Raw genomic sequence first — 11,422 nt, 5'->3', positions numbered from 1 at the left:
GACATGACTTTTGGCAGTTTGGGCTGCACTCTTCCAATGAGGCACAGGGTCAGACTGATTTGCATATGACCTTGTCTGAACTGGGGTGGTGGAGTGAGCTAAAGAATGATGATGGATTAAACTCAGATCAGTTGACTGGGGGTGAGTGTTTGATTTGCTCAAGCGCTCCGTCCATCATCCCCTTTGGTATTGCTTTCTCTGGTAATCCCCAAAAGTCCACCTTAAAAAGGGTGGACTATCTGAGTTACATTGACCAGTCGCCCAATATCAAAGGTTTCCACCAGCAAAGTCGAAAAGGTTCCACCGATGGAAATGTGGAAATTCCTAAATAGAGAAAGGGAATGGGGTGTTTGGGAACCAGGGTAACCTGTCTACCAAACTCTAAATAGGGCCCTAATTGTGTTTACAATATCCAATTAATCAAGTATATTCATTGGTAAAATATACATCCTCAAGACTTGGCATTTCATTAATTTTGCATCTTGCTGTTCTGATAAAGGACACGGAAATAATTCTTAGGGCCTTAGTAAGACTTTGGCGGTTCGAAAGCGGATGGCGCAACGCACCATCCGCTGCAAGACAGCCAAAGCAGTGGTGCTACCTCCTGCCATATTAGGACTTCAATCCTGGTCTGGTAGGTGGTCCTGTGGCAGTCTAATTCCAGCGGTCTGTGAGACTCATAGAACAGCCTCCCATGCAGACCACCGCTGCCAGAGCGCCAACTGCACCTTCCTGCATGGTGTAGCATACATGCCATATGCCACTCCTTGCAGAAAATGGGGGTGTAAATACAGGGGTACACTACATGTGCCCCCCCATGCACCCCCATGCCCAATTCTTCAGGTCACCCTTTATTGCCATTCCGGAACACTTTTCATGGCGGGCTCTCCGCTATGAAAAGGGAGGTGAAAAGGCAACTCAGAATATGCTCGGCAGTGCCGGCTGCGGCACTGCCAGCATATTCCTGCTAGTGAAAGACTGCTGGCCCAGCGGGATCCTTGATCTCGGCAGTACCGGCAGTCTCGTGGCAGTCCGATTGCCACACTCATAATACTGCGGGCGGGCCCGAAATGTGGCAGTGGTCGGAACGCCACCACGGGTTTGAACTCGTAAAAAGGCCCATAGTAAAATGAGTACATGTGCATTTGAAGGTTTATGCCCTCGCATGGATGTGGTTTTACTAGCTGAAGGAACTCCCAAAGCTCTTCGACGTTACACCTGGATACCTGGATGTCCAGACATAATCCTATGAAATGCTTGTGAAAACATACATGTGAAAAAAGTATACCACTTGCAAACATTTTTGTCTTTTGTCCTACACCGGGAAAAAACACCTTCTGTACAACATCATTCGTTTTGAGGTGTGTTCCCTTCCCCTTCTCACATTGCATTGCAGAATAGGGACAGTCACAATCATCATCAAAATCACACACAGCATGTGACCACGGCTGAACGATTGCCTTTGATTATGTAAGTCTGTGTCCAGACCTTTTGAGGTGACTGGATTGAAGCTGCTAATAAATATTGGTTTACTGAATTTGTTTTTTCACATTTTAAATGATAAACACAGTGACTTACACAGGTACCTTTTATGTGATGAGAAAACTAAACTTGAAAACTATGGGCCTGTAGGAGAGTAGGATCTGCACTTATGTTGCCCCCACTTTTTTTCTGATGTTAACACTGGTTTCTAGCAATAGTCTGGCTGGGTCCCTGCTAATCAGGGCCCCAGTCTCTCTGTTCTCTCTAAACAACTTGGAGTGCATATTAGATGCACTAGTGATTGGATACTGTGGTACCTTATGAGCCCCTAGTATATGGTACCTTAGCTACCAAGGGCATAGGTACTTCACAGGCCTACCAGGGGCTTAAGCATGTATTATGCCACCCCTGGGAAGCAGACTAAATCTGACACCACAGGCCTGCTACTGCAGCCTGGGTGAGGTAGTGTTAGCACTCCTCACTGAGGTATAGGTTACCTATATCTCACCTTACACACACATATAAACCTATCAGTCACCCCAAGGCAGGTCCTATCAATCCTGAGGGCAGGGTGCTTGGTTTCCATGTGAGGGGGTGCCCCTGCCTGAGCAGGGCCCCTCTGCAGCTGGCAGAGTCTAATCTCTGTGGCTGTTTGTGGATGTGGTTAAACCATATACTCTTAAGTGCATTATAACCTAGCAGTAAATGCTAACTTTGGGATGGCTGCATCAAAACATGTTGTGTTTGGTGTCAAACACCTTGGAATCATACCCCCACACCAGTAACTGGTGTGGGAGTATGATCCCATCCTTCTAGAGGGATAGACATGTACTTACTGTGGAAACACGGTAGAAATCTGAAAGAGCCTGGCATCACAAAATGGATGCCACCAGCACAGACACTGGGCTGCCCTCCTGCTGCTGACTGAAACTCGCAGTGGAGGGGGCCCAACAATAGGCATCCTGTCACAGGGAGGTGCCACCACCTTCCAGACAGGATTTAGTGTAGTGGGGCTGGGTGGGTGCACTCCTAGAGTGCTTTGATGTCCTGCACTGGGTGAGCAGTAGGCTCCTCTGTGCATATGCCAGCTCAAACCGGTTCAGGGGCTACCTGCCCCTCCTCTGGCACGAAACTGGACAAAGGGAAGTGGGTTTAACCACCCACTCCCCTGACCCTCCCAGAGGAGTGGTCATAGAGCTAGTCCCTCCCTTTCCTTTAGTAAAGGGTAGGGAACCCTTGCCATTGCAAACTAGATATTCTTGGACAACTCTCTACAAGAATAATCCTGGACCTTCGACGTTCCACTACCTTTGGAACACTGAAGAATCTCCCTTTGAGTCAAGGAGTGACTCCCCTGCCTGGCAGGCACCAAAACTTTGAATCAACGGTCGCAAACTTTCCCGCTCCCGCAGGAGTCCGAATTCTATGCAGCCCTGGAAGTGGATATCCTGACTTCTCAATGGCCATTATGAGTCCCCTGCAAACCTGAGGCAAGTGGACCCCACGAGTGGCGAGGAACAGCAATACCCGGGTACCACGCACTTTTGTCAAGTGTAACCCCTTCACGACGTTCTACGAACTTGTGCATTGCACCACGTATGGTCCAAGCCTCCAGCAGGATTTTCACAGAAGATCAGTGGCCTACCTCGTCCCGAGTGACCGTGGGCTCTTGTAAAGTGAATCCTCATAAAGCATCTTTGCGATCCCTTGCCCATTGGCTTGTGGGTCCCCTGAAGACTTTCTCATCAAACCAAAGAGCTCCTCTGGTTGCTCCAGGCCTGCCCTGACTTACCCTCACTGGGTGAGTCCCTCAGACCTTGCAGATCTGCACCGCTGACTTTCTTCACATTCCACAAGACTTGCTGTTGCCAAGGCTTGTTCGCTCTAATCCGGTTGCCGGCACCTCAGTAAGCTGCAGACTTTGTGGGACACTCTGAATCCAGCTCCTGGTTGTCGTTGATGCCTCCTGGACCTCGTGGCTGAAGAGTCAAGACACCCATGAATCACCTGAAATCACCCGACTACCGTGGGCATCCATCTTCCTGGCCCGGGTCACTGGCAAGTGGCTGTGAACACTGTCCCTTCTGCTTTCAGGTCTTTCTTCTTCAGAATCCAGCCTTGGATTCCACCGGACACTTCTCCAGTCTTCACAAGCAGCAAATCTTCTTCGGCTTCCATTGAAAATGACGCCGCGACCCAACACCAAAAGACACCTATGCACCCGGCTTCCCTGGGTGAGGTAACTCGTGCACTCCGGTGCTCCTGTGTGTGTTGGCCCTCGAAGTACTTACCTTGTAAGTGGCTTGCTTGTAGACTCTTCCGAAGTACCCTAAAACTTTAAAAATCCAACCGCGACTTGCTCCGTTGAAATCAATGGGGAAACCCGCGGCTGTGTTCTCACACTGCACGCGTCTCCCATGGGTCCTTTACTTACCTGCCTTGGGTGGATTAGTGAGGCCCCAGCGATTCTCAAGGTCCTAGGCCTTGTCCCCTTGCAAGTCAACATTCCTATACCTCTTTTATAGTATATGGTCTGGTACGCCCCTAGGGCCCCAGCCATATAAGTGCTTAATTTGTTGTAAAGAGATTAGTAGAGTGTGTCTAGAAATAAATACATATATATTTTATATATATACCTGTCTGGTGTCCTTTCATTTGGTAATTCAGGAGATTATAAGGTAAAACAAGCTGCTTTACATTCCTCAGAGACTTAGCCTGAAGGCTGCTCTCCACAGTTACCACTAGGATAGCTTTCTTTAAAAGGTTTTCTTGAACCTATCTACCATAAGAGTCGAATTGGACTGGTGCAAGGTGGCCACTATAACTAGTGACCAGTATATGCCAGGCCAACTTCTCACAGGGCCGAATTCACAAATATATTGTCAGCCATCAAATTATGTTTACCACTGAAAATACCTCATGTACGTCTGCCAGGAATGCATAAAGGAATTCCTGGCAGGCATACATTGGTTTTCTACTGCATATTTATCTGCCACAAGTGCAGGGAAATCCACATTTGTAAATCCCACTTAAGGGTCAGGGAAGGGCATTCTAAAAGATGTGGCTTGCCTTGGAAGTTTAGGCGCACCCACAAACTTGTACATTTGCAGATATTCCCAGAGTCTGATCTGACCCTTTTGCGCCCAGGAAATGGTTGGAATTTTACTTCAGACACGGCTGGAGTAACTCCCCCTCCATCATGGGAAGGGGAATGGATCACTCTTAGATTTACTGAGGGTGTAGGGGAATTGCATTCTCCACAGAAGTATATAATAATTGCCAAAAGGGTTTCATTTACTCAGAGAGCAATTATTAGATATGTACCATTCAGCACAGGTGAATTCCACACGAGAGAACAGGACCCCACGGAATATGTTGCATTACATTCCCAGTAGTACACCTCAAAACCTTTGCCTAGCGCAGATTTCCAGGTATACTACTTAGTAGTGAATTGCAAAATGCAGTATATTTGGACCTGTATGTAGGTGTACTTCTATGGGTGCAGATTTACTACTTTTTAAGCGAATCGAGGACTATGAGTGACTTTCCAGTTGTAAACATAGACATGATGCGACTGAGCTATTTTTCATTCTTGAATATTTTTTTGTCATTTGAAGAGGGTACACTTCCAGCTCTCCTCTCTTTCTCCACTGCTGACTCCCAAGTCATCCTTGGCACCTCTCTCATCATATCGCTCTCTGCCCCTCCCTCTGCTGCATCTCCAGCTCTTGGGAAACCTAGAATTGAGGGTCTCTGTGTCTCTCTTTTACCCCTCCCTGCCTTTCTCTCTCTCTCTCTCCCCTAAATCATCCACCACCCAATTTTAGAATTATGTCACAGTAATATTAATTTGTCATTTTGTAATGTTAGTTTGCAAAATTATTATTACTCTGTTCCAAGATGGCCACCAGATTATATCTAGATGTTGTGGTGGTCATCTTCAAAGTATAAAAAACAAAGGGGCTTATTTACAGGCCCTTTGCGCCGCCAGCGTGCCACTTTTTCCCATGTTAAAAGTGACGCACCGGCGGTGCAAAGGGCTTGTAAATAAGCCCCAAAGTTCCAAGATATCCGCTCCTTGCTATTGACTTTGCCATGGCTTGCGATGCAATTATACGAGTATTGGCAAAGTCAATGTTAACAGCGAGCACTGCCAAATTGAGATTGTGTAGCTTAGCCAAAGCTTTTTCTTTCCTGACCTGCTATTTACTTACAAATTGGCTTTACACATTTTGGATTTAGATAGAGATTCATATGGAGGCGATTTGGCCTATAGGCCAGAGCTGCCGAACTTGGAATTGGCGGGCTAAGTTGGACTTGTGGGAGCAGATTTACAAGCCCCTTGCGCCACTTTTGCGTCACTTTTAACATGGCATAATGTAATCTGGTTCTCACGTTAAGTGAGTTAATGTCCTTGGGCCAAGTTCACATTATATATAAAAACAGCAAATTAAAAAAAAATACATCAACTTAACAAATTAAAATGGCCCTTCAGAGAAGGTGATTCTCTTTTTCTATTCAATGGTGCATTTAGTGAATGGAAGAATACTGCTGTTTCCTTACTTATCAACTGGAATTGTTTGGCTATTTCCATTATTGACAGTAATGGCTCTGCCCCTACCTGGTTACATCTGGGTTCATTCTCCAAGACAAATGGCTACATGTTGGACAGAACTGAATGAAGCTTATATCCATGGCATTTGAATGCTGTTATATGGAAATTTTCACACACATTTTTCACTCTTCATAAACTGTTAGCAGCTGAAGACCCAAGTCCACCACTTTCGTTTGCACAGGTTTATAATTCTAGGCAAATATGATTTGTAGTGTAGTTAATAAGGTCACTAGGTGTGATTGACTTCATGGCCTAATTTGTAATATCCAAAGAAGAGTTTAAAAATAATTAGTAAAGTCAATAACCTGATTGTAATAAGGTTAAGAATCCTACATCTGAATACCTACATGACGATCTGTCAACTTTCTTCTATTCCAAGATTGACAACAATCATTTTACTTTTTCTCAGTCTGAATTTGGGCATCACTCTATATTACTCTGCCTTAGCCCCATCACATGCTCATTATTCTTTGATGGCCTTCGAGCCTCTAACTTTGGACCTTACTTTCTAAAAAAGAAACACATCAAATTGGGATCACCTCTGGATCTCTGATCTATGGAAATTATAAATCTTGCAAGCTGCATTACACGCTATGATACTGAGGTTTGTAATCACTCTAATGAAGAGGCCACAGTTTCTGTCCCTAAGAAAAGAGCCCTAACCACATCTCTTATGAAAAAACCTTCATGAGATCCTAACATCCATTCAAAATAACAATAATGTTTGGCATCACACTTACTCATGAGATGTTTTAGAATTGGCAGGTGACTATGAACTGAACCTATCAAGAGTAACACTCACTCCTTGACCTGGCCAAAGGAGATTTTGCCCCCCTCCCATAGGAGGGAATATGTGCTTATTATGCTATTGATTATATTTGTGTTATTCTTGATTCTGGAAGACTCAAAGCATTAGTCTTATTTTATCTCTCCACCGCATTTGATACAAGCCTACTGCCCTGCTTTTGCTAGCCTCCGTAATGGGTTGTGGATTTGTGTCTGGGCCTTAGGTTGGTTGAACTCTTTTTTTGCATATATAGAATAAGCTGTTGCCTTCTCCTCTTTTGCTCCTCCTTCTGCGGTCTTCCATATGGAGATCCATAGAGATCATCTTAAATTCAACTCCCTTTTACATAAATGACTTTTTTGGCAAAACTTGTCAGAGCACACAGAGGTCCATTAGGATGGCGGATGGAAAAGCACCCCGACCGCCATGGAAGTGGAAAACAACCGCCCGTCGGCACCGTGGGAAAACCGACGGCCAAATTAGGATCAACCGCCCAAAAAATCACACCGTGGCGGAACGAGGCCAAGAAAAACCGCCCGCAGTGGGCGGAGATGGCCAAAATCCGTCCGCGTTGGTCAGTTTCGCGGCGGAAAAACACCAACCCGCTGCAAGTATAGTGGAGACACTGCACCGGAAATTAGGATATCCCCGACGGTCCCGCGGAACGTACCGCTGTCTCCGACCACCGCGGTCGCACAATGGGATGAATGGAAGAGCCAGCGGAAGAGCTGAAGCACAGCCACCGCAGCGGACGATCCGTAATAAATATGGCGTACAAAGCCAAAAACCCACAAGAAGGCCAAAAAGTGCACACAGAAAACTAGCCATGTCCCCCAAATACACAAAACACACCCCAATGATACAACCACATGGCAAAACGGAAAATTCAAATCCCAGGACAACCCACCTGTCAGCAACACCCCAATTAAACACACCCACATAGCTGAGTATAAAACCAGCCCCTTCCCTGACCACAATCCCTTGCAATACTCCAGGAGAGAAGGGACGCATACCCCAGCTGACAGGAGAGGCAAAGGACACAACATCACTAGCCACACCACACACAGCACAACTAACCCCCTGCACAACACACACCATACACAGCACAACCACAACCACCACTCACACTCCTGCACCCACAACCACTTTGCACACCACACACCATGGCGACATAGAAAATTCCCAAATTTACTGAGAGTGAGTTGAAGGTCATGGTAGATGAGATAGTCAGAGTGGAACCACAGCTTTTTGGTAGCCTGGTCCAACAGACACCATTAGCCACAAGGACACAAATGTGGGCAAGTATAGTTCAAAGGGTTAAAGCAGTAGGGACCACCCCAAGATCACACAAGGAGATCATGAAGCGGTGGCATGATCTGAAGAGGGTGGTCAGGAGAGGAGGAGCAAGAACCGTGAGCTGGTTCAGAAGACTGGCGGTGGCCCTTCCATTTCACCAAAACCATTCACACAATGTGAGAAGAAGGTGCTTGCCATACTGCATCCTGAGAGTCTCACAGGAGTAGCCGGGGGAGTGGAGGCTGGTAAGTACAAACAAATGTCTACCGCCACTCTGCTATGTACTGTCTTGCACAACTACAAAGCTACACCACCTAGGACACATACCATCCATCTGCACCACACACTCGCAAAAACATGGCTCACAGATCCAACATTCACCCACTCCCATTTACCCCAAATGTAGCTACCAACATTACCAAGGGGGGCATGGCCACAGGCAGACAGCACTACAACTCCCACCAGGCCCCCTGGCCCACAGCATCAGCAAGATGGATCCCTCCCCCACCCCACCCAGAAGCATGTGTCAGCCATTACACAACCCACATCAAACTCACAGGTAGGTAGCCATCTTCCCCGGGAGGGTGTCTGGGGGTGGGGGCCTGCACCACTACTCCCACCATGCCCCCCGTCCCACAGCCCAGCAAGATGGATCACTCCCACCACCCCACCCAGAAGCATGTGTCAGCCATTACACAACCCACAACAAACTTACAGGTAGGTAGCCATCTTCCCCGGGATGGTGTCTGGGGGTGGGGGGCCTGCACCACTACTCCCAACATCCCCTCTGCCCCACACCTGAGCAGGATGGAGCACTCCCCCACCCAGGGGCAGTTGGAAGCCATTGCAGTATTCCTAACAAACTTACAGGTAGGTAGCCATCTTCACAGTGAGGGTGTTTGTGAGTGGGAGGCCGGCCTGCACTACTACTCCCAACATCCCCTCTGTCCCACACCTGAGCAGGATGGAGCACTCCCCCACCCAGGAGCAGTTGGAAGCCATTGCAGTACACCTAACAAACAGACAGGTAGGAAGCCATCTTCACCAAAGTGTGACACACCAATGCACAAGTAGAAGAAAGTCAGGGCACAATCATGCACAGCACCTAGTTACATGTGCATCACCATGGGGCAAGTGCAACAAGAACCATCAGAAAATTATGAAAGCATGTGTGGTGGCACAAATCAAGAAATGCATATGACAGGACAAAGGTATGCAGGAGATGACAATGGCCAGTCCATGGCCAGATGTGATGTCTGCCAGGTCAGACAAATAAACAATGAGTTCTCAATTAAAAACATGTTGTGCCAGGCCCTAGATGGCAACAAGTCCCTGTAAACCTTAACCCCGTCGCCGCGGCACGAATTCCGCCGCGGTGCTGGGGGGGGTTCGGGGTCAGCGCGGCGCGCTGTGCTCATGACGGAGTGGTTCCGTCACGACTCCGCCCACTTGCATTGTTCGCCCGCACAGGCGGGGAATCAGTGCCGCATGGGAGGAGCGGCCGCCAACGGCCGCAGCATGACGGAACCACTCCGTCATGAGCACACGGCGCCCGTGGCTCATGACGGAGTGGTTCCGTCATGAGCAGGCAAGGGGTTAATTGTGCACGGGTCGCATGGTATGCCTTGACACCTCACACCATGGACAAGTAATACCTGTACCACTGCATCATGTCAGGAAGCACAGTAGTGCACCTAGTCAACAATGTGATGATATGTCAATTGAGCAGTGTACAAAAAGGGAATGACACACAGCTAACACAAAGCTTGCTGGGTGCACTGCAATGACCATTTCACATCTGACCCACAGGTGACCAAGAACTCACTGCAGAGGACAACACCAGCAACCTGCAGAGCCAGTCTCCACCCCCGGTACATGGACTCTCGGATGTTGACTCCCAGGATTCCATGGACGATGAGCTTGAGTCCGGCCCATCTGGTGTGCCAGGGAGCAACAGGTCCCAGGACCCCATCATCCCCCCACTACATCTGCGCCAAAAACAACTTCACAGCAGACCCCTGCTGTCACGGCCTGTGCGGCCACCGCCACCGCCACCACCATCATCACCACCACCACCACCACCACCACCACCACCACCAGTGCTGCCTGCAACACCCTCCCTGTCCCAGAGGATGACCAGCACACACCACCGATGGAGGAGGGCAAAGAGAGGATGCGGGTGCCCACAGTGGTGAGGCTACAGGTCCGTGGCAGCAGGGCAGGTGAGAGTAGCAGGGTCACCCATGGACACCAGGAGGCTGGGACCCACTCCCTGGAATACATCACCAGAGTCCTGGGCACATATGAACAGGCCCAGGTACGAACGGGTCGGTCGGACGAACTATTGCACAAGCTCATCCTGCTGATGAGGCCCATCAACACCCGCACGGGACAAATCGTGGACCTCTTGTGGCAGTACTGAGGGACAGGCATGCGCCACAGACAACACCTCCACCTCCTTCTGGTGGGCCGCACAATGACAGTTCACCATCCTCCCCTGCACCCACAGAGAGGGGTGAGTTCTCCGAACCCACTGGCCCTGCAGCAGGGCCCCCCCTGCCAAACGATAAAGGGGCCGTCCCAAGAAGACCCTGGGTGTATCTGGAGGCCAAGCACCTGCCAGATGCCAGTCACAGAGCCAGCCATGATGGCAACCCTCTTCACCACTGCATTGACCTTTTGGACTGTCCTTCCCCACACTGCCTTGTGAATGGCATCTGTCTGTGGATTGGGTCATCACAGCAATGTGGTGACTACTCGAATATCTCATCTACCACAACTGTTAACTCACTTCTCCACCCCACCCCCCAATAGAAATGTACACCCCCCCCTCGCATCACACCATTGTAAATAAAATATCCACACACACATGTTGTCGTGTCGGCTCTGTCTTTATTGCAGGATGTACAGTCTTCAACATGATCACAATGTACCAGGAGCATGGACTGTATGCAGGCAAGGAGAAGTGGAAGGCACCTAGGGAAACACAACAAAACAACTGTCACTGGTCTGGGTGTGGCATCACAGACATCACACCCCCTCACCATCAGGATAACCCAACATGCACATGTCACAATGGCCACCAAGTGTCAACATACACGTCCTGTTGATGTTCCCAAATGACATGTCCCAGAAACATTTCCAAAAACCACTGAGTCTACAACTGTCTGATGCTACAATTCTCACATGCCCCTTCACGGCAACAGCAATATCATCAGACAATGGGTATTTCGCACATTGAC

This window comes from Triturus cristatus, chromosome 7 (assembly GCF_964204655.1).
Source record: "Triturus cristatus chromosome 7, aTriCri1.1, whole genome shotgun sequence".
Classification (NCBI taxonomy): domain Eukaryota; kingdom Metazoa; phylum Chordata; class Amphibia; order Caudata; family Salamandridae; genus Triturus; species Triturus cristatus.
Note: the sequence above shows the minus strand (reverse complement) of the source record.